The 23,785-nt window shown below is 42.6% G+C and overlaps 1 protein-coding gene across 3 annotated transcripts in view; it reads right to left on the reverse strand.

Annotated features, from left to right (window-relative positions):
• Nucleotides 1-16,534, reverse strand: part of LOC124718951 (aminopeptidase Ey-like) — a 273,185-nt gene extending 256,651 nt beyond the window's left edge. Inside the window, exon 1 of one of the 3 annotated variants that reach the window (XM_047244618.1) lies at nucleotides 16,415-16,534. The gene's annotated coding sequence lies outside the window, so the exon portion shown is untranslated. Of the gene's footprint in view, nucleotides 1-16,199 lie in introns of all 3 variants that reach the window. The other 2 variants (XM_047244617.1, XM_047244619.1) reach the window with 2 other exon arrangements.
• Nucleotides 16,535-23,785: the final 7,251 nt, after the last annotated feature.

The raw sequence follows: 23,785 nt of genomic DNA on the forward strand, positions 1-23,785 counted from the left end.
AGGCCAGAGACGTGTCTGAAGATGCCCTGGATGGTGGTGGGATAACAACCGGACTGTCGCCCGCCATATGACCTTCCTACCAGGAATCCGGGGTTCCATTTCATTTCATAGCAAAACCCATTTGGTTTCATCCGTGGCATCCTTACAGCACAGCGGTACATCGAAGATATTCTAAGCGATGCTTTGTTTCTCTTCATGGCAAGCCGTCCTGAGCTTACATTTCAGCCGGGTAATGTCCGAGCGCACATGGTGAGAGTTTCTACTGCTTGTCTTAGTTCTTGCCAAGATCGCCGAGAAAGAACGTTTCGGGCATTACAGACAGGGTCCTCCAGTTAGCTCGGGATTTCTACGATCTAACGCGCCAGTCTCTCTGGAGGACATCCAACAATTTTATCAGTCAGTGCCAATCCGACTAGTCCGCAGCTCGTGGTCTCGCGGTCGCGTTCTCGCTTCCCGAGCATGGGGTCCCGAGTTCGATCCCCGGCGGGGTCAGTGATTTTCACCTGCTTCGAGATGACTGGGTGTTTGTGTTGTCCTAATTATTTCATCTTCACTCATGAAAGTGGCGAGATTTGGCTGAGCAAAGGTTGGGACTTTGTACGGGCGCTGATAACCGCGTAGTTGAGCGCCCCACGAACCAAACATCATCATCATCATCATCAAACCGAATAGGTGCTAGTGTAAGGGCCAGGAGTGGACCAGTACATTATTGACTTGTTCAACTTGTGAAACTCCTTCTCTTGAATAAATCATTCAATTTTTCTGAAATTTTAATCATTTGTTTGTATAGGTGCATCACCACTACCGATTTCCGTCCCAAACGAATAATGCAGGAGAGATAGTTTTGTCATAAATAACGATATACGCTGATAGAACCACATGAACACCATCGACTAGGAAGATAATTGAAAAAATTGAATGGCTTTCCGGCTTCACGTATAATAAACGGTGCTGGGGAAATGAGCAAGAGAAATCAGTAAGGGCTGAGCAGAGGAAATTTGTGTGATGGTGTTTTTTGTTTTGTTTTGGCGTGTATGTGCTGGACTACACTACGCATGATAAGTCGCACCATGTTTCGTTGTTCACTGACACATTCTGGAAGGTGTATATGTGGTGTCACCGCCAGACACCACACTTGCTAGGTGGTAGCCTTTAAATCGGCCGCGGTCCGTTACTATACGTCGGACCCGCGTGTCGCCACTGTCAGTGATTGCAGACCGAGCGCCACCACACGGCAGGTCTAGAGAGACTTACTAGCACTCGCCGCAGTTGTACAGCCGACTTTGCTAGCGAAGCTACACTGACCGATACGCTCTCATTTGCCGAGACGATAGTTAGCATAGCCTTCAGCTACGTCATTTGCTACGACCTAGCAAGGCGCCATAGTAGTTGATAATTAATATTATGAAGCATGTACCGTAACGAGAGATGTTCTACAATTGTGGATTAAAGTTAAGTATTACATCATCTACGTACTTTATTTGCAATTCTCAAGATATTGTCCTGTTCCAGACCTCACGCCAGTCAGCTTGTAATTAAACGCGTGCATTTCGGCCTCCTCTAGAAACACAGTGTTGGCTCTTCTGCCAACACTACAGGATACGTCATTTTTATTTTTGGAAGTTATCGATGTGCACGTCAGAGAGAGAACAAGTTTCGTTACTGTTATGGTCTTGTCGTGGCACACCGACTGATACATTCTTAGTTAGGTGATGGACGTATCCAGTACTGCTGTGTTAACTTGCGATTATATTTGTTAGATGAAGAAAAATTAATTGTAAAGGACACCAAGTATGAATATGATGTATGTATTGGAAGGCGAAAACAACACAAATTTCTAATAACGTTATTTTTTGAAGAGAAGAAGTTTGAGATAAGGCTGCAGCACTGTGCAACTAGACGGAATGATTGTCAGCTACTTGCTTGGAGCTGAGAGAGAGACCAGCACACTTCCCTGAATCACGCATTAAGATGGTTCAAATGGCTCTGAGCACTATGGGACTTGACATCTGAGGTCATCAGTGCCCTAGAACTTAGAACTACTTAAACCTAACTATCCTAAGGACATTACACACATTCATGCACGAGGAAGGATCCGAACCTGGGACCGTAGCAGTCTAGCGGTTCCAGACTGAAGCGCCTAGAGCCGCTCGGCCACCGCGGCCGGCACGCATTAAGATATTAGCTGATTAATCTGTTTGGTTTTTATAGAAATTCTCTCTTAACGGTGTACCCTTTTCAAGTAAGTTCAAATGGTTCAAATGGCTCTGAGCACTATGCGACTTAACTTCTGAGGTCATCAGTCGCCTAGAACTTAGAACTAATTAAACCTAACTAACCTAAGGACATCACACACATCCATGCCTGAGGCAGGATTCGAACCTGCGACCGTAGCGGTCGCTCGGTTCCGGACTGCAGCGCCCAGAACCGCACGGCCACTTCGGCCGGCCTTTCAAGTAAGTGTTCACTTTGTTAAGCACAGTATTGTTAAGATAAATGTTGTGTGTGAATATCACACGAAATTTTACTCTGTCTTTGCGAATACGTAATTCACTCTAAAACTGTTGTCTTGGAATATAATTTCATACAAATCGTTAGTCTCCCCATTTCAATGTTTAAAGAAGGTTTATGCATTACCACGTTGCGCCATCTGGTATACAACAGTTGGAAGATTTATTTACAAATAGAACTCTAGCTTAGCCGCTGCCTGCTTCCTGTTTTGCTATTGTGCTTTTCAGAAATCTGTAACAATATGGTCAAGACATGAGATAAGTGGGAATTTTGATTAGGGCCAGATAATTGTTTTACTTCAGTTGCACATGTAAGATAAAGACAAGTTGTGTGCAGGCCAGTTACGGTTCAATTCAAATTAGGTTCTGTTTACTCACAGGTCAGTATACAATAACAGTTTGTAGGTACATAGTTTTGCTAATACATAGAATTTATATAGAGTGGAAGATAAAGCTGGGGTCAATTTAATATAGAAACATATAGTGGGGAAGTTACAATTTTAACACACTGGTTGTAATATATACCTAGGCAAGAACAAAAGTAGATGACACTGAGCAGGAGGTACTGAAAAAAGTCTTTCGATGATTTGTGGTACCCATTAAAGAAACAAAGATTCGATGCTTTGTGGTACCCATTAAAGAAACAAAGATGGGTAACTCCACACCAGACCACCGCAAGAACATGAGCCCCCTAACACAGAAGCTATGCAAAAGGCTCTTGTGGCTAACACAAGTTTTAAAACTTCGTCAGAGAAATTACGTGCCAACAATGCAGACTTCAGGCCAGACAAAGTAGAAGCTGGTTAAGCAACAATAAAGAGTGAAATTCTGAGTTAGGCGATCTTAAGGGTACACTCAAGGAAGACATACGTAGTGAGTGTCAGAAACAGTTGTAAACCATATACTGCTGATCTCGAGATAGGGCTAACAAAAAAGGACTGATGAGCTGCCCAAGGACTGCTTAGAAAACCATGAATCTTTTGAAAAATTGGTAGACAAGTGTGAGCAAAAAATTGAGAATGTCGACACTGAATTTGGGAAGTAACACAAAAAGATCCTATGAGATCTCGTTAGAGAAACGGAAGCCAGAATACGACAGACAAAGATTATAGTTGAGGCTGTGGAAGCTGATATCGAGATAGGGCTAACAAAAAAAGGATTGATCAGCTTCCCAAGGACTGCTTGGAAAACCATGAATCTTTTGAAAAATTGGTAGACAAGTGTGAGCAAAAAATTGAGAATGTCGACACTGAATTTGGGAAGTAACACGAAAAGATACTATGAGATCTCGTTATAGAAACGGAAGCCAAAATACTACAGACTAAGATTATAGTTGAAGCTGTGGAAAATAAGGTCGTAGATGTAACTAACATGCAGAAATTAGTGTTGAATTTTCATGAAGATCGAATGTGTCGTTTGGAACAAAGGGAATCAGTTGTACGCTTACCAACAGTAATGTTACACAGTCGGTGTCTCACGACGCAGCTTTTGTTAACCATCGTCAATTTCTAAGGTTCGATCCTGATGAGCAAAGCCATCTCTCATATTTCTGGAACTGTTTCGAAAATGTACTGTCACGGAAATGGTCCGAGTGGGAGAGGATTTCATTCATTTGCAGCAATTTCGCTGGATATGCTCTACGATGTCCAGCCGAGATTACGTTAAAGTGCAACACTCCCGCAGAATTTAAAATTGAGTTTTTTAACAAATATTGGTATGCTAACAAACAGAATGATGATGTGCGAGGTTTCTGGGGTGAAGCAAAGTTTAACCTGCGACAAGAACCTGTATAAAAAAAGAGTAGTATGCGTGTAAATGGATGTTTAAGTTGTCATATTTACGTGAAAAACAAACACGAACTTGCAAGTCTCCAAAGAGGCTACCATGGTGTTGCCATACATGGGTAATTTCAGCAATAAATACCAAGAGGTTTTCCGAGTACTTGGAGTGTATAGAGTTGCGGCAACTGAGGCGCACCACCAACAAGATAATAGACCGCTCTTTGGACACAGAAAGTGGGAGATCATAAATGTGTTGGCACATTGAGGTACACAGCCAGGGAGAAGGTTTATGTGGGTAGCACTGAAGAAGGTTAGACTGCCCCATTCCACAAGTGACTCAGTAGGCGAGTGACCGGCTCTGAGATTATGCACCTCCAGAGCAAGGTGGGGTTAGCCATGTGCTAACCTTCATGCGTATAGAAACCCACACTGACAACATAATAACACAGGAACACCAGTCGCCGTGGTACAAGGTGCTGACATAAGTAGGACATAAGGACATCGTAGCACTAAAACTGGAGTAAGATGTGGCAGAGAAAATATCTAGTGTGGACTCATCGAGTAGCCAGGCTAAAGACAAGGTAAACAGTGCTGCAAACCTAGAGGCCACACTACGAAGAGAGAGCAGAAAGCAGAAGACATATTTTCGTTTATCTTTGGACAATAATGATGTTTTGACATCCAGAGTGAAGCTTAGCAAAGAAAATTTTGCTGCAACAGCTATTACTGGCAATGTGGAAGTGCAGGATATGGTGGGAGCAAAATTAGACAAAGATTATAGGGACACAATGGAAGTAACAGAACGAATTATCAGGCCCAAAGATAGTCTGATGTCGGCGACAAAGCATTGTACAGAAAGTGCAGCGTTAGATACGCAACACGAAGTTTGCAAAAGAAGTTTCTGCCCGTCCCCAATCTAATACTCAGATGCTTGCAGTTGGTTTGATCTGTGTGTGGTTGACAGTCTGGATACCAAAATCGAAGAAAATCTTGAAGACTCTCCAATAAATATGAATATAACTGGCAGGTAAGAGATGAGATATTGGTGTAACAAATGCTGTGCGGGTAGGTCATGAATCATCTCAGTAGCTCAATTGGTAGAAAAGTGTGTGCTTCAGTTTTCTTAGGTCTGTCCACATTCGTCCCTTTTAATGAGTGTCAGGGCGCTGATGACCTCGATGTTGAGCGCCCATAAGCCCCTACACCTACACACACACACACACACACACACACACACACACACACACACAATTGGTAGAACACTTGCCCACAAACAGGGTACGACTTGTGCTTTTACCAGTGGGGGGGGGGATGCCTTAATGGGTTAGTAGAATTATATATGTTACTTGCTTGGACCGTGGCGTTACGCATGGTTAAACAGCTATTTATAAATAGATGTTAATGCCGAAACTCACTATTCACGCGTATGCACTATCAGAAAAGCCATTCCTTGTTATATCTTTAAAAGTACATTATAGGAAAAGCTTATTTACAAAATAATCTACATACAGGTATACGAGGGGAATTCAAAAAGCAGAGGCACATTTGTGAAAAGCTGTACTTATTCTGATGATAGAAAACTGAAACAAATTAATAGTATTAATAGTAAGACTTATTAAAAACTTTCAGTGTTCGGTTCCACTAATTTAAATTATATGTAAAGTTTTACTCCAGTGCGTGGGAAATAAACACCCCAGGTTGGGATGCATAAACTAAAACCAGAGGAGGGGATGGTCTGATGCAGAGGGGGGGGGGGGGGGGGGAATCCCCCCCATCCCCCCCTGCAAATCGCACACTCCCCACAAAAGCCGCAGGTCCCAGATTTGAGTCCCAGTCCGGCAATCAGTTTTAATCTACCAGGAAGTTTCAATATGATTATGCTTAGTACTAACGCAGATCATAATGGCAGATAAGATACTGTTAACTATCTCGTAGAGGAAGAGAACGATATTACTATATATGACAGAGTTATCTATCGTGCGCTAAAAATGAAGGTGTTTGGAATGCCAGTTTACTGTCTGGTAGACAGTGGATCAGAGGCTTGTGCGGTGTTGTAAGGATTTCCGGAATCCATCCCAAATGGGAAAACACTAGTTGCGATGCCAGTAATGGGCTTGTACATATTTGAAGCCAGTGGCAAAATAATCAAAGCAGTTACATATGAGGATTTACTATCTATGGAACTGAGACATACAAAATTGGAGTACTAGTTTAAGGTTGTTTCAGGGCTTAGAGTAGACGTAGTTATAGGAACTGATCCCTTGTCGCAGTTCCAGGGAAAGACAGATTTCGATAAAAACACAGTTTCATTGATGCTAGGAGACGAACCAACTATAGTGCCATGTCTCTGACAAGACAGAGCTGCAGTGGAAGCAGATTTGCTGTTAGCAATGAGGGTGATAACGAAGTGATGTAGAGGGGTATAGCGAATTTGGCGATAAGATACAAGAATCTAAAGATGAACCTAAGGAGACTGAGAAGGGTCTGCGAGGTAAAGAATATCTCAGAACAGCAGAGGGTACAGCTCTTGAAAGTAGACCACTAATGAAGTATCAAACTGACCTGTTATTGTTAGAAACTATGAGTGTCACCAGATGGTGAAATCAGATCAAGGTTTCTTTGAAAAGCCTTATTTAATACCAATTGCACAACAAGGAACTATGACGTAGGAGACTGAATGCATGCTCGAATGGGGACGATTGTGCATGTGAAGACCGTCTACAACAATCAATTTATGATAGTACCTAAATGTAATGGTAGTGTGCACTTACAAGGGAAGGACACGATGTTGGGATCACGGGTTTACTTCAGTTTTTGTACATCCCTAGCAGACCATTAAAACAACATAATGTTCATGTAGTAAGATGCACTACTCTGGCAATTCTGATAAATTGCAAGAGAAGTTTTACACGTCTTTTATGTAACTGATATACAGGGTGAGTCACCTAACGTTACCGCTGGATATATTTCGTAAACCACATCAAATACTGACGAATCGATTCCACAGACCGAACGTGAGGCGAGGGGCTAGTGTAATTGGTTAATACAAACCATAAAAAAATGCACGGAAGTATGTTTTTTAACACAAACCTGCGGTTTTTTAAATGGAACCCCGTTAGTTTTGTTAGCATATCTGAACATATAAACAAATACGGAATCAGTGCCGTTTATTGCATTGTAAAATGTTAATTATATCCGGAGATATTGTAACCTAAATTTGACGCTTGAGTACCACTCCTCCGCTGTTCGATCGTGTGTATCGGAGAGCACCGAATTACGTAGGGATCCAAAGGGAACGGTGATGGACCTTAGGTACAGAAGGGACTGGAACAGCACATTACGTCCACATGCTAACACCTTTTTATTGGTCTTTTTCACTGACGCACATGTACATTACCATGAGGGGTGAGGTACACGTACACACGTGGTTTCCGTTTTCTATTACGGAGTGGAATAGAGTGTGTCCCGACATGTCAGGCCAATAGATGTTCAATGTGGTGGCCATCATTTGCTGCACACAGTTGCAATCTCTGGCGTAATGAATGTTGTACACGCCGCAGTACATCTGGTGTAATGTCGCCGCAGGCTGCCACAATACACTGTTTCATATCCTCTGGGGTTGTAGGCACATCACGGTACACATTCTCCTTTAACGTACCCCACAGAAAGAAGTCCAGTGGTGTAAGATCAGGAGAATGGGCTGGCCAATTTATGCGTCCTCCACGTCCTATGAAACTCCCGTCGAACGTGTACCTCACCTCTCATGGTAATGTACATGTGCGTCAGTGAAAAAGACCAATAAAAAGGTGTTAGCATGAGGACGTAATGTGCTGTTCCAGTCTCTTCTGTGCCTAAGGTCCATCACCGTTCCCTTTGGATCCCTACGTAATTCGGTGCTCTCCGATACACACGATCGAACAGCGGAGGAGTGGTACTCAAGCGTCAACTTTAGGTTACAATATCTCCGGATATAATTAACATTTTACAATGCAATAAACGGCACTGATTACGTATTTGTTTATATGTTCAGATGTGCTAACAAAACTAACGGGGTTCCATTTAAAAAAACGTAGGTTTGTGTTAAAAACATACTTCCGTGCATTTTTTTATGGTTTGTATTAACCAATTACACTAGCCCCTCTCCTCAAGTTCGGTCTGTGGAATCGGTTCGTCAGTATTTGATGTGGTTTACGAAATATATCCAGCGGTAATGTTAGGTGACTCACCCTGTATTTGTGCGATGGTACCAAGCCTAAGAAGTCATTGTGATCAAGTGATTAACGTTAGTGCTTTACAAGAAGGTCGTCGAGGAGGCGACAGTTCGCAATCCACTAACACTTTTTAATCTTTATTTTTGCACTGGTCACATTATTTAATTTATATGACATATGAGAGGTAATATAATGAAAAAACCAACGGGCATATTCATGAAGTTGTTGTAAATTTCAGATGTTATTTGACTACTTACTATTTGTAGTTACATTTTTACGGACGTGGCACAGGCATGGAAAGCCCAAGTCAAACAATGATAAATAATGATGCGAATGACGTTATTCACAATCAGTAGCCGGCCGCTGTGGCCGAGCGGTTCTAGGCGCTTCAGTCCGGAACCGCGCTGCTGCTACGGTCGCAGGTTCGAATCCTGCCTCGGGCGTGGATGTGTGTGATGTCCTTAGGTTAGTTAGGTTTAATTAGTTCAAAGTTCTAGGGGACTGATGAGCTCAGATGTTAAGTCCCATAGTGCTTAGAGGCATTTGAACCATTTGAACCACAATCAGTAATATAGTAAGTCACAATGGGCCGGACCAGAAGAGTAATGTGGAATTACTCGTCGGATATGCTCTCGACATCACACGTTACAGGATAGTATTTGTCACACAGACATGAAAAATAAACTGAAACTTCATGCAAATACATGTTTTTTTTCATTATCTTACCTGTCAAATGTCTTAAATTAATATGAGCAGTGATGAAAAAATAGATTAAGAAATAAGTTCGAGCCGGAGTCGAACCGTCGCGTCGTCATACACGCTCGTCTTACGAACCTCGAACATTAATCGCTTGACCACCATGAACTCCAATGTCCGGCACCTACGCACAGATACATGAGCCACATAATAGACGCGTGAAACTTCTCTTGCGATTTTCTCAGAATTCCCAAAGTAGTGCGCCTTACTACTTGGAATTAACGTTGTTTTAATGGCCTATTAAAGGTGTACAAATTTTGAAATAACTCTGTGATCCCAACGTCGTAGCCTCGCTTGTTAGTACTATATGCATGTAGAGTAGAGAAGCAAAAGTTACTGTCCTCAGAACATTGCAGATCTGAAAAGATTTGTGGATGATAAAGATAGTTAGGGCCTTTTAGGGAGTCTGCCATTATCAGGTGGTACACGAATTGACGGTTTGTGTGTCCTCAGCTTAATGATGTCTCATTTCTTTCTTCAGGTCTCATGGCAGTCTTCCCTATCCGTAGTTTTATGAATGGGTCTAGTGCATCAAGAGATAAATTAAAACGCTAAGCCTGATTTCTACAGTTTTACTGCATGGACAGCGAGGCAGTAATAAGCGGTAAACTTTCATTCCTGACACCATTTTGTAGCGGTGTCAGTGAGAAAAAGTTCCGCAAAGATTTGACATTAGATGTAAAGTTGGCTGGAAGGCCCTAGGTGCTCCCATTCTAAAATATTGGATGAATATAGTCTGGATAATTGGCGCTCCATTTTAAGCAAAATTTACTCTTTCACGCATCTCCATGTTTATGGCGTCATATCTCCCAAATTTTGTGTAGTAAAATTATGTATAATTACATGTGTGCCGCACCTACTAGTTATTACCGATTTCATTCAAAGTTGTAGAATATGCTGGGGCTTGAGCACAGTGACTAGTGAACATAACTGGCGACCGGGCGGCCGGTACACGACACTTTATTGGTGCCCCTCTCCCCCCCCCCCCCCCCCCTCCTCAGCGCACGGGATACAATATTACACTTTTTTGGCGCATATAGCATATAGAATTTAATAATAATAATAACAATAATAATAATGATAATATATTTTCTGGAAAATCTTGTTTGTCTCGAAGACCATTTGACGCCCCTCTGCAAGTGGTTCCCGGGACATGAGACGCCCTTCGCTACGTCACTGCTTAGCCACAAATGAAAATGACAAGTGGCAGCTCGAAATAACAGGCAAACATATTTGCGACAAAAAGTCAAATAATTTTCTACGCTGGATAAGCATTTAATCAGATTTTTCCATGTGCGAGAATCCGCCGAAGAAACGTCAAGAACACCAGACATCCCACTCACTACCGACATAAATCGTCTGGGTTTCCCTTGCAACTCACAAATAGTTCGCGGAGGTATGTAATTTAGAGCAACTGAGGGAACAACGGATAACAGATAAAAATGACGATCACAAATAATTGATCATAACGCCCGTGAACGACGACGAGGTGAAAGAAGAGATTCATAATTTTCTAAACAGCACGGCGGCGAGCTGGTATGACATGGGCATACAAAAACTGCCACAGCGTCTACAAAAATGCATCGACAGAAATGGCGATTATGTCCGAAAATAGCTAAATGTTCAAGCGGTAAACTGATGTAAACCATTGTAGAAATAAACAGGTCTATATACTTAAAAAAATAGGAGACTTTACTTCTGGGATTACCCTCGTAATAAAGCACAATACAGCCTACAACGGACAATATATTCTTGTATTAAACACTTACAGCCCGTGGATCCCCACGAAAGCAATTAGATTCTGTTACAGTCATGAAACTAAATCATTTTCAGAAGATCATTTATATTATCACAATTTTCTAAGATTATAATACAGATTATATAAGTTATCAATAACCACTTTTCTCAATTGGCAGCATTCATGCAGTGGAGATTACAGGTTCCTCACATAGTCCACCCCTACACACATGTGCTTTGTCCCGTACATCGCTGATGATAAAAGATATATGCGTAACGAACGCTGAATGTCTCAAGAAAATGTCTTCTGCAAATTGTAGATGGTTACAGCGGTGATCCAGAAAGTGCTTCATTACTCGTTTCGAGACAAATGAATTATCTGACAGCACGACACAGGAGTAATTGTACAAGGACTACAATAGTGTTGTATACAGTACTATTATTATTATTATTAGTAGTAGTAGTAGTAGAAGCGGCAGTATAGTAGTAGTAGTAGTGGTTTTGGTTACACACACAAAGCATTAACAGCCAGAAGTCTTCCAGTTTCTGCCAGTTCAGTAGTAAGTAACGCAGCAATCCCGTGATTTACGAACAGTAAGAAAGACACATTTTGTCTTGGTTCATTTGGTTGAAGTGTGCAGGTGAAGCAACTGCCGCTGTGGAGAGGGGTAACGCATTAGATGTAAAGTTGGCTGGAAGGCCCTAGGTGCTCCCATTCTAAAATATTGGATGAATATAGTCTGGATAATTGGCGCTCCATTTTAAGCAAAATTTACTCTTTCACGCATCTCCATGTTTATGGCGTCATATCTCCCAAATTTTGTGTAGTAAAATTATGTATAATTACATGTGTGCCGCACCTACTAGTTATTACCGATTTCATTCAAAGTTGTAGAATATGCTGGGGCTTGAGCACAGTGACTAGTGAACATAACTGGCGACCGGGCGGCCGGTACACGACACTTTATTGGTGCCCCCTCTCCCCCCCCCCCCCTCCTCAGCGCACGGGATACAATATTACACTTTATTGGCGCATATAGCATATAGAAATATAATAGAATTTAATAATAATAATGATAATATATTTTCTGGAAAATCTTGTTTGTCTCGAAGACCATTTGACGCCCCTCTGCAAGTGGTTCCCGGGACATGAGACGCCCTTCGCTACGTCACTGCTTAGCCACAAATGAAAATGACAAGTGGCAGCTCGAAATAACAGGCAAACATATTTGCGACAAAAAGTCAAATAATTTTCTACGCTGGATAAGCTTCTGTAACAAGTGTCTACCCTCATTGCGGATAGTTAACTGCGGGTAGCATCGCGATGGACCACGAATTCCTCCGTCATTCATTCTAAAACAAACACACACACACACACACACACACACACACACACACCAGCCATCTTTCATCATTTTAAAAATAAAAAAAAATAAAAAAATAAAAAAAGTATTTCAAGAAAAGTCTTTCAATCTACAGTTTCGTTAGATGCTAAATTTGGTGATAATATGGGGAAGGGGGCACTAGCTAATGTCAAATTGCACTTGGTGGTAATGGTCTAGGAAAGGTTGGACAGCACTGAAGTAGAGGGTCTTGTTTTTATGCCAGTAGGGTGCTGATACTGCTACATAAAGTGGTTTGCAAATGCAGTGTTGTTTCTCCACTTGTCAGTGCTTTACGTGTTCAGAGTGTCTTATTCTAAGCTTTATCTTTCGTACGTATGCTAAACGACAGTCACTAAACGTTAATTAACGTATGCAAATTCAGCAAAACACCGTGTTCGTAATCTTGCTTCTCAGGGTCACCATTAATCATCTCCAGTACATACAGCCAAAGACTCTTACGTGAAACAGTTTCGGGTAACGAAAGCTAATTTCGAGTACTTGTAGAAGTAGGACTCAAACTCTATTTTAAAAAATCTGATACATTAAAAATGCGATTCTGGTTCAAGTAAAACTAATGACACTTCGGTATTTGGCGATTATATCTCTCCAATATTAAGGCCTATACCGCGTTCTGAAAAGTTCAAATGGTTCAAATGGCTCTGAGCACTATGGGACTCAACTGCTCAGGTCATTAGTCCCCTAGAACTTAGAACTAGTTAAACCTAACTAACCTAAGGACATCACAAACATCCATGCCCGAGGCAGGGTTCGAACCTGCAACCAGAGCAGTCTTGCGGTTCCAGACTGCAGCGCCTTTAACTGCACGGCCACTTCGACCGGCTGAAAAGTATAATTTTAAAACTTTTGTGTGATATGTTGGATGCCATTTACGATGCCCTAAAGAGTAATTTAAAAGCTAATATCTTCACTCTTATATCCCTAATACTAAGAAATGTTTAAATATATTCTATACCGAATTTTGAAACTATGCTTCGTGCAAGTGGACTAAAAAGACACTGTGATATTCATAATCTCCTTTATTAGAATCTGGACTCAATCTGAAATAGTACTTAGTATACTCCGTCTTCAGGCCACAAGTGGCCCATCGGGACCATCCGACCGCCGTGTCATCCTAACCTGAGAATGCAGATAGGAGGGGCGTGTGGTCAGCACACCGCTCTCCCGGTCGTTATGATGGTTTACTTTGAGCGGAGCCGCTACTATTCAGTCAAGTAGCTCCTCAATTGGCATCACGAGGCTGAGTGAACCCCGAGAAATGGCAACAGCGCATGGCGACTGGATGGTCACCCATCCAAGTGCCGGCCACGCCCGACAGCGCTTAACTTCGGTGATCTCACGGGAACCGGTGTACCCACTGCAGCAAGACCGTTGCCTAATCTGAAATAATACAGCCACCAGAAACCTGGTTTCTTTCTCAAATCCACTGAGCAAGTGCTTAAAGAGCTTTGAAGTTTCCAGTACTAGAATCTGATTGAATATTCTGCCAGTATTGCATTCACTTACGCTATTGTTAAAAGTAAGTGAGCCGCTGTGAAACCTCAAATGTATCTTTTATTAGTTAAATAATAATTACTCACAAATTTTACGCGTGCATCAGATAACGGAGACAGCATCCAATTTCAACACGTAAATTAACTCTTACGTGCTCGTAACTTCACTGGCAAAATGTTTATACACCGAAGTCCCACATCCTACCGCTGTAGTATAATAAACCATACTGTGAGCTACGTGTCTAGGAGAGATCACTAATACAATGTCTCAGTGAAACAGCATATTTTCGTATTATGCAAGTATAAATATGAAAATAAAAAAAACGGCTTGTTAGATTCGAAGGTATCGGCTCCTTCTGACTAATCGGTGGTGGGGAAAGGAAAGTGGTGTCACAAAGTTAAAACCGTTTTTAACTTTTGTGGCATGGCGTGTTTTCCTTCATCTTGTATATTCGTAAAATTTGTCTGGTAATTCCATTAACTGATGACAGAGCTTACAGTAGTCGCCACATTTTTTTCGAGCGGAGCAGGGGTGCCCGATATCGCTTAAACAACCGTCTCTATCGGGTTTTCTGAACGCCAGGATAACCTGACGGCCTTGCCGCAGCGGTAACACCGGTTCCCGTCAGATCACCGAAGTTAAGCACTGTGAGGCCGGGCTAGCACTTGTATGGGTGACCATCCGATCTGCCGAGCACTGTTGACATGCGGGGTGCACACAGCCCTTGTGAGGCAAACTGAGGAGCTACTTGATTGAGAAGTAGCGGCTCCGGTCTCGTAAACTGACTAAACGGCTGGGAGAGCGGTGTGCTGACCACACGTCCCTCCATATCCGTATCCAGTGATTCCTGTAGGCTGAGGAAGACACGGCGGTCAGTCGGTACCTTTGGGCCTTCATGGCCTGTGTGGGAGGAGTTTAGAGTTTCAGGAAAAAAAACTCTGCTCAAAAATCACGCTGCAATCGAGGATCATAGCACTGTTTGGGCATCATGAATAGTTAGTACTAAAGGGTGAATACTGAGGTTGAATGTCTCTGTTTTCAATGTTAATTTGCCTTGGAAGCTACGAATGAAGTTTTATCCAGCCTATTGTGGCTCATCCCGTTCGAAATGTTTTAAAGCAAATCGGGCATTGTACTTCACTAATACCGGACTAGGAATGGTGCCATTCTGTAATACAACTAATATTCCACAGCAGCGACAAGCTGTTACATAAACTAGATAAATCGCCTGGCACGTTACCTATACATACGTATCATCCAATAGGCCACGCCACATAGAAACAGGTTCAATATTGTTTCAACGATGCTGCACCAAATTCTTACGCCATGCGTTTGTTGATCGTTTCTGTCATCATTGTTATAAAAATAGCGCTGATCGATTTTTCAGTTTTGTATCACATCGCTATATTTCAAGCAATACAAAATTTTATAAAATAAAAATTACTAGTTTTTAAAAACTAGTTATTTAAAAAAGAAAAAGCTTACCACTGTTGCTGCGCCTAACTGATATTACGATTTTTTATCCGGTTATCAGTAAAAACTAAAAAGCAGCTATTATAACCGAGAGCAAACAAATACCGCAAAACAACAGTTATTCAGAGCTAAAACAGCGGCATCACTTTTAACTGGTCGGTTTTTCCCATTGCTAGCACAGATGCGTCATAGTGAGGTTAAAACTGTGGCGGATACATATGGGAGGCGGCTGCCTGGCAACCCGCGCCGCCCCTGCCAGACAGCCCCCACGCTATTCGTTTTCTTTCTTCAGTCGACTTGACTGAATCGAATAGTTGTACTTTCCTATGTAGCACGCGCGTCCGCGTCACCGTACTTTATACGTGTCTGTCTGGTAGGTAGCTAACACATACCTACGAGAAAAGTCGCGGCAATTCTAGAAATCTCGATATGTTATTCTGTCTGGCATTTGTTCGAGAGAAGTCGAGAATATTTTACTGTCTTCTTGTACAGAGAACCTTCGATACATAGCGTTATAAACACGGCCTATTCGCCGAATAGGATTGTCCCACGATGCAATTAACCAATTTGCCAGAAAGAATAGGCGCATAGAATTCATTTGAGGAAGAGAACCACCATTGTAACTTTTTTATATCATAAGATGCCATTATCTTCTTTATGTGTATAATCAGTTTAAATAAAACTTTCTCAAACTTTGCATGTGACTTGGTTGTTTTTTATTACGGTAAAAATAAAGGTAGCTCAAGATATCTTTAGCGCCCCCTCATTGAGGTTTTTCTGTATCCGCCACTGGGTTGAAATCTAACCTACTTCATACATAGAATATATTCTAACCTCACCTGACCTCCTTGGCTCTGTAAAAAATTGACGAATGAGATCGGACGCACCAAGTCGTCGGCCGATGTTATCGTACAACCTCTGGCTACGGCGTCTGCCGACCTTTGTCGGTGCCGCTGTGAAACGCAGCCTTTACCGCCGATTCAATTTGCTGAACAGTTGAACAGAGCTGCAAGTATCGCACAGAAAGAGGAACACAAACACAGCCTTACCGTCTACTACGTAGACGGCCGAGCTGTCAACTGTTAAGGCGATGATAACACGAAAATGTCTGGCGATCAGTCAACAACCTCACCAGACACTGCTTTGCGCTGCGCAGTCGCCGAATGGCAGTCGCGTATAAGGCAGGGGGACTTCGGCGTGGTGGGGAAGCAACAGCGATGCGCTGTCTGCGGCGCCAGACAGACAGACAGAGAGGGAGAGAGTAGGCGATAACCTGTTGTTCCCCGGATAGGCTTTTGCGTAATGCACCACGGTACTTCGCACGACGCACGGTGTTAGCCGTTCCAGTGAACTCAGGACGGAGTGTCGCTCGCGCAACCTGACTTCTCAGAGAGACAGAATGTTGTACGCCGCAGATTGTGAAACCCCATAATTCCGCAGGTGTCTTGCCACTGTCGGCCAGTGTCCGATGTAAAATACTGTAGCTCGCATTTTACAATCACTGGGCGTCCTGCTCCCGCCACCTGCCGAATCCGAAGGGGTGCGGGCGACTTTCGTGCCTCCTCTCCGCCCCCCGCCCCCCCCCCTGCCCCCCCCCCCCACTCCTCTAAATAAAACCAAACATTTTGGTAATATCGGATTATATTTTTGGGGTTCCGTACACCAGTTGGTAAAAAGAGAACCCTTACAGGATCACTTTGTTGAGTGTCTGTCCCACTGCTAAAAACCCTTTTCCCCAGGAAACGATTTAGAAAGGATATCTGTTTGGTGCGAAAATTGGCGATTGACCCTAAACAACGAAAAGAGAGAGGTCATCCACATAAGTACTAAAAGCGTTAAACTTCGTTTACGCGATGAATCAGTCAAATACGAGGGTTGGACCTTAAATAGTGGCAACTATTTATTCACAACCGATACAAAAAATGTGCTCAAATGTGTTGAAACGTCCCCTTAGAAAAATTTATGAATTACTGTGCTGGTAAACCCCTTACGTTATTTGACCAGCTGAGCAAAACTGAACGTGCTCAGACATTTCTCTCTTTACTTATTCTGATCATCAATAAAATGACACACAATATTTTTAGCGCAACGCAATCTGACTTTCAATAATCCCTACAAAAGAATGGCCCTGACTAACAATAACCTATAACTTTCAAGAATCACTTACCTCACAAAAATCTTCGTTACTCGAACTAACGCAATACAGCGAGCGCCAATACTGCCAGCTAAATAAAAGATTCTAACTACTGAAGGCACTAACTACTGATAGGCATAGTCAGCAAATGAAGGATAGAGAACAAACAATGTATTTACCTTAATAATGTTCCAAAGTCATCAAATATATATCAGTTCATGATATCCAATATTACAAATTTACTCTTTCTGATGGACACACGTCCAGATCGTCCGCTCTCAAAATTCTGCCATCTCTCTCCCCACATCCACCACTGCTGGCGGCTCACCTCAAACTGAACTCGCACGCAAAGAGTTGGGGTCGTTTTTTCCGCGTGCTGTACGAGATTGGAATAATAGAGAACTACTGTGAAGGTGATTCGATGAACCCTCTGCCAGGCACTTAAATGTGATTTGCTGAGTATCTGTGTAGATGTAGATGAAGGGGTAGACGTATCACGGTCACATTTATATCACATACGAAGGTCTAAGCCAGGTCTCTTGGCTGTGTACTAAATGTAAGCCGCTAAGTCAGTGCTACCAAAAGTTACGGCCATTTACGTCACATGTTTTGATACTCGCAAATTCACTTATCAAAACCTACACTGTACTTCTCATTGACCTAAAATCGTAAAATTTGCCAAGAATCGAGCTTTCAATGCAGAAGCAAACGAAAAAAAATCCGAAAATTGCGAACTCGTAATTATATAACTTTTTTTGCCATCTGTTATGAGACAGTCTTTGGATGCCTCCGTCTTTTGAGACCCTTTCTTTCACAGGAACCGGTAGACGTACCAAACTGAAATTAATGTCACGTACTAAGGTCTACAGTTCCTTGGCGATGTAAAAAACTTAAGCTTCTGTCACTGAAATCAAAATATGCAGCCGTTTATGTTACATAGTTTAATATTCGCAAACTCACTCATTACAACTTATACGGTACTCCCCGTTGACCCACAATCATTAAATTTGGCAAGAAGCTAGGCTTCACAGTAAAAGCAAAGGGAAAAAAACCAGAACTTGTTAATTTGTTATTACATCACACAAAAATATATCGTTTTCCATTTGTTATCCGACTTCGAATGTCAAAACATTTTTATTTGCCATCAGATGCATAAATTATATTTACTCTTTAGGCGTTTTTCGTTGTTTCAACCATCAACTGGAAGAAAAATTGTAACATTTATTGCTTTAAAAATGCACATTTCTCGTAGAAGGCACTTTCATATCTCAAATTTAATAAAGACAAAATGTGGAATGCAACATAACTACATTTTGACACTATCTTCAAAAGCTTAGATAAGTTACACGTATACGCTATGGTCATGATGGTTGAAACAACCGAAACCGATAAAGAATAAATGTAATCCGTACAGCTGATAGCAAATAAAAAATGCTTTTCCATAAATATCTCACAGATGTAGACAGTTACCTACAAAATATTTAAAATTAAAACATTGTCGAAAGCCTTGGAATTCTCGGGACCGATATCTTGCCAGTATCAAGGCCGATACCAGGCAAAAATCATCGAGATTCTCGATTTCCTGGACGGATAAAGTCTCTACACACATAATTAAGATTGTACGCAACGCTCAGAGAAAGTTCTGCTCAAACTTGGATAGTTTTTTAAAGCATTAATTGAATATTCCGTCGGTGTTTGGCAGAACACAATTACAATATTAAACAGGAAACGCTTTTTGATGTTCTGCAAAAGTATACTTATTGAGTCAAGAGATAGCTTTCGACTTTTTAGGCCACTTTCATATGACAACTGAATGTCGCAAAAATAGATACAATGACACGCGAGCTTGTCCATCGGGACATCTTCGGACTTTAGGAGAGATTCCTTGCAAGCTACAGAGATCGCCTGTTAGGAAACCACTGTTTATTTCAATGTTTTTCCTAATTATCTGTAACTCTAAGAAGATCCTTGTTTCATTGCATTTGCATGATCATCAACAGCAAAATTTTTGCAGTCATCATGTGCAGCCTCCATTTTAGCGAAGCGATACTATGACAGGAGCTGAGAAATGGACTGAAACTAATACAACAATAATGTCTGTGGTTCTGTCAAAATATTTAAATTACCTTTCTTTCAAACTTTGTTTTAAATGTAATTGGCACTCTATTAAATGCCTAGGCAAAGTATTAAATGAAAATGCATTTCGTACCCTGCCTAACGAATTCTGGTATTCTATATATCGCCCAGTCATTCCATAAAATGGTGGATTTTACAGTTTGCCAGTAACATGAATAAAACCACATGGCAGCACTGTGGGAAAGTATATATTGGTCATTGAGGGAGAGCTGTGGCAATTGAGATTATCTGAACACGAGAGAAGGTGGAACTTTAGAAAGAAATTGTAAATTCAAAACTATTTTTTCATTGTTAAATTTACCTCCACGAAAATACTGTTTCCTTTTTGAGCTAATGAAATTATTCCTGTGTGACGATAAGGAAATACACTCCTGGAAATGGAAAAAGGAACACATTGACACCGGTGTGTCAGACCCACCATACTTGCTCCGGACACTGCGAGAGGGCTGTGCAAGCAATGATCACACGCACGGCACAGCGGACACACCAGGAACCGCGGTGTTGGCCGTCGAATGGCGCTAGCTGCGCAGCATTTGTGCACCGCCGCCGTCAGTGTCAGCCAGTTTGCCGTGGCATACGGAGCTCCATCGCAGTCTTTAACACTGGTAGCATGCCGCGACAGCGTGGACGTGAACCGTATGTGCAGTTGACGGACTTTGAGCGAGGGCGTATAGTGGGCATGCGGGAGGCCGGGTGGACGTACCGCCGAATTGCTCAACACGTGGGGCGTGAGGTCTCCACAGTACATCGATGTTGCCGCCAGTGGTCGGCGGAAGGTGCACGTGCCCGTCGACCTGGGACCGGACCGCAGAGACGCACGGATGCACGCCAAGACCGTAGGATCCTACGCAGTGCCGTAGGGGACCGCACCGCCACTTCCCAGCAAATTAGGGACACTGTTGCTCCTGGGGTATCGGCGAGGACCATTCGCAACCATCTCCATGAAGCTGGGCTACGGTCCCGCACACCGTTAGGCCGTCTTCCCCTCACGCCCCAACATCGTGCAGCCCGCCTCCAGTGGTGTCGCGACAGGCGCGAATGGAGGGACGAATGGAGACGTGTCGTCTTCAGCGATGAGAGTCGCTTCTGCCTTGGTGCCAATGATGGTCGTATGCGTGTTTGGCGCCGTGCAGGTGAGCGCCACAATCAGGACTGCATACGACCGAGGCACACAGGGCCAACACCCGGCATCATGGTGTGGGGAGCGATCTCCTACACTGGCCGTACACCACTGGTGATCGTCGAAGGGACACTGAATAGTGCACGGTACATCCAAACCGTCATCGAACCCATCGTTCTACCATTCCTAGACCGGCAAGGGAACTTGCTGTTCCAACAGGACAATGCACGTCCGCATGTATCCCGTGCCACCCAACGTGCTCTAGAAGGTGTAAGTCAACTACGCTGGCCAGCAAGATCTCCGGATCTGTCCCCCATTGAGCATGTTTGGGACTGGATGAAGCGTCGTCTCACGCGGTCTGCACGTCCAGCACGAACGCTGGTCCAACTGAGGCGCCAGGTGGAAATGGCATGGCAAGCCGTTCTACAGGACTACATCCAGCATCTCTACGATCGTCTCCATGGGAGAATAGCAGCCTGCATTGCTGCGAAAGGTGGATATACACTGTACTAGTGCCGACATTGTGCATGCTCTGTTGCCTGTGTCTATGTGTCTGTGGTTCTGTCAGTGTGATCATGTGATGTATCTGACCCCAGGAATGTGTCAATAAAGTTTCCCCTTCCTGGGACAATGAATTCACGGTGTTCTTATTTCAATTTCCAGGAGTGTAGTTTCCTAAGTAAACATTCCAGACGGCGTCATTTTTGTATCTTTAGTATCTTCTGTGTACGTAACATCTGTGCGCGTCGCACGTCACTGTATGTAAAAAGAAATTAATAAAGAAATGTCCTTCTTGTATTCTGTCGCCGGCCGGAGTGGCCGAGCGGTTCTAGGCGCTACAGTCTGGAACCGCGCGACCGCTACGGTCGCAGGTTCGAATCCTGACTCGGGCATGGATGTGTGTTATGTCCTTAGCTTAGTTAGGTTTAAGTAGTTCTCAGTTCTAGGGGACTGATGACCACAGAAGTTAAGTCCCATAGTGCTCAGAGCCATTAGAACTAAATCCATGGTGTGATGAGATTCAGGCTGTAGGTGAAATGTTTAAGTGCCAGTTGTTCCCGGTGACGGACAGCTTCTCACAAATAGTAGCATAGGAATGAAATGAATGAAAGAACAGATGTTAAACATTCCTTAAATAATCATGACAATGGTAGTTCATTGTCGTCCCAAAAATCACTATAAGTCTATTCGTGATACGTATACCATTAATGTTACGCTAGGAAATCGGTCAAGATAGCCGATATAAAAAGAATGAAAACAATCGATGTTCCATCTCACCATATAGCAGAGATGCTGAGTCGCACATAGGCATTCCATCCTGGATTTTCCACTGTTTAAAAAATTGATGTTCATGGCACGGAGACTAGAAGCGGCGAAACAGCACAATCCCGACTTCCACGTGATCTCATCAGAGAGAGGCCATCACATTAAAACCCTGTCTACCTCTAGCATAACCGTATCATGAAAGTGATTAACTTTATGGACCAAAGACAGAGTACACAGACTTAAAAAAAGTTGGCGTTGCCAGATCTAAAATGAGAAGTGCCACGCTCGGCGCTATATTAAGCCGAACAGTTTCCCCTAAAAGCCAGACTATCTATTTTAAATGGAAATAGAGTCGGTTGGGTATTTTCAGTCGTTTACTAGTAATCAGTTACACTATTACTGGCAGATTTTTGCAAGGCCAATCTTAAACGTGCTTAAACTAAAACAATATCAGTAAACAGCGTTATAATTTGGAAATTATGATAGCACCTTAATTGCAATCTTCTTCCTATTTTAATCTTATGTCAAAATAAACTAAAAGCTCATCATTAAACAAAATGAAACAATTATCTATTCTTCTGGGACGGAAAACGAAAAGATATTCAATAACTTTGGTCATTAAAGAATGGAATAGCGAAGGCACCGCATGCCAATGATTTGCACATGTCTTTGTTTATACGACGTCTGTACACACGTTATATTACAATGTCGCGAGTATGTGACATAGGTGGTGATATTCCATCTCATTGGTCTACATTCGAAAGCACGTTCAGAACATGTCACGCTTCAAATTATTCTAGTCGTTCGGAATCTATCCAACATGCTTTTTCCGTCAGAAACTCGGCAGCCTCAAAAAGTCGGACTTGTGTACGTCTGGCCGGACATCGTAAAGGCCGGATATATGGCAACCCAATCTAGAATTCTACAACATACCAACCATTCTGGATGACACCTGCATCGGAGAATTTGGGAACCAAAGACACGTAACGACAATACTCGCAATACACTATTTGATCTTAAAATGTGTACTAATAACTAATTCCATGAACCGACTGAAGAATATAAATGTGTACAACGTGTGCAACGATATAAAAAATACCACGAAAGGAGCTAAAGCTGTAACAGATAATAGCAAAGACTAAAACTTGTACATTAATGCTCAGTCTGCACTTTCCTGAACGAGGTACAGAGAACACATGAGAGCGGTAAAAGAGTCACAGCAGACATTCGACTTTCGCAGGACATCTGAACGAAGATCGTAACCCCATTAACATCGAAAGCGATCTACACATCCTGAAACACGGCAACAGACTATACCGATAACTAACAATAGAAGAACGTTACTACATACAAAAGGCTGTAATCGAAGGGAAAAAAAAGTGATAAAACGAAAACACAACACTTTGCAACAACACACTCTTTACCGCTCTGAGAGAACTGACACAGAACAGAAAGCACACACACAAAAGAACCACTTCCCCATCCCTCACAGAGATATAAACAAGGAACAGAAGCAACACCACTAAGTGGCGTTGACAGAAGTCGTCATAACTCCTTCTTCAGTTTTCATAGCCTTCTCGCAACATGCGATACATTTCTCGCAACACACGCGAACAGCAAGATAGCTTAATTGGCTCAAATGGCTCTGAGCACTATGGGACTTAACTGCTGAGGTCATCAGTCCCCTACAACTTAGAATTACTTGAACCTAACTAACCTAAGGACATCACACACATCCATGGCCGATGCAGGATTCGAACCTGC

This window comes from Schistocerca piceifrons, chromosome 10, assembly GCF_021461385.2.
Source record: "Schistocerca piceifrons isolate TAMUIC-IGC-003096 chromosome 10, iqSchPice1.1, whole genome shotgun sequence".
NCBI classification, from domain to species: domain Eukaryota; kingdom Metazoa; phylum Arthropoda; class Insecta; order Orthoptera; family Acrididae; genus Schistocerca; species Schistocerca piceifrons.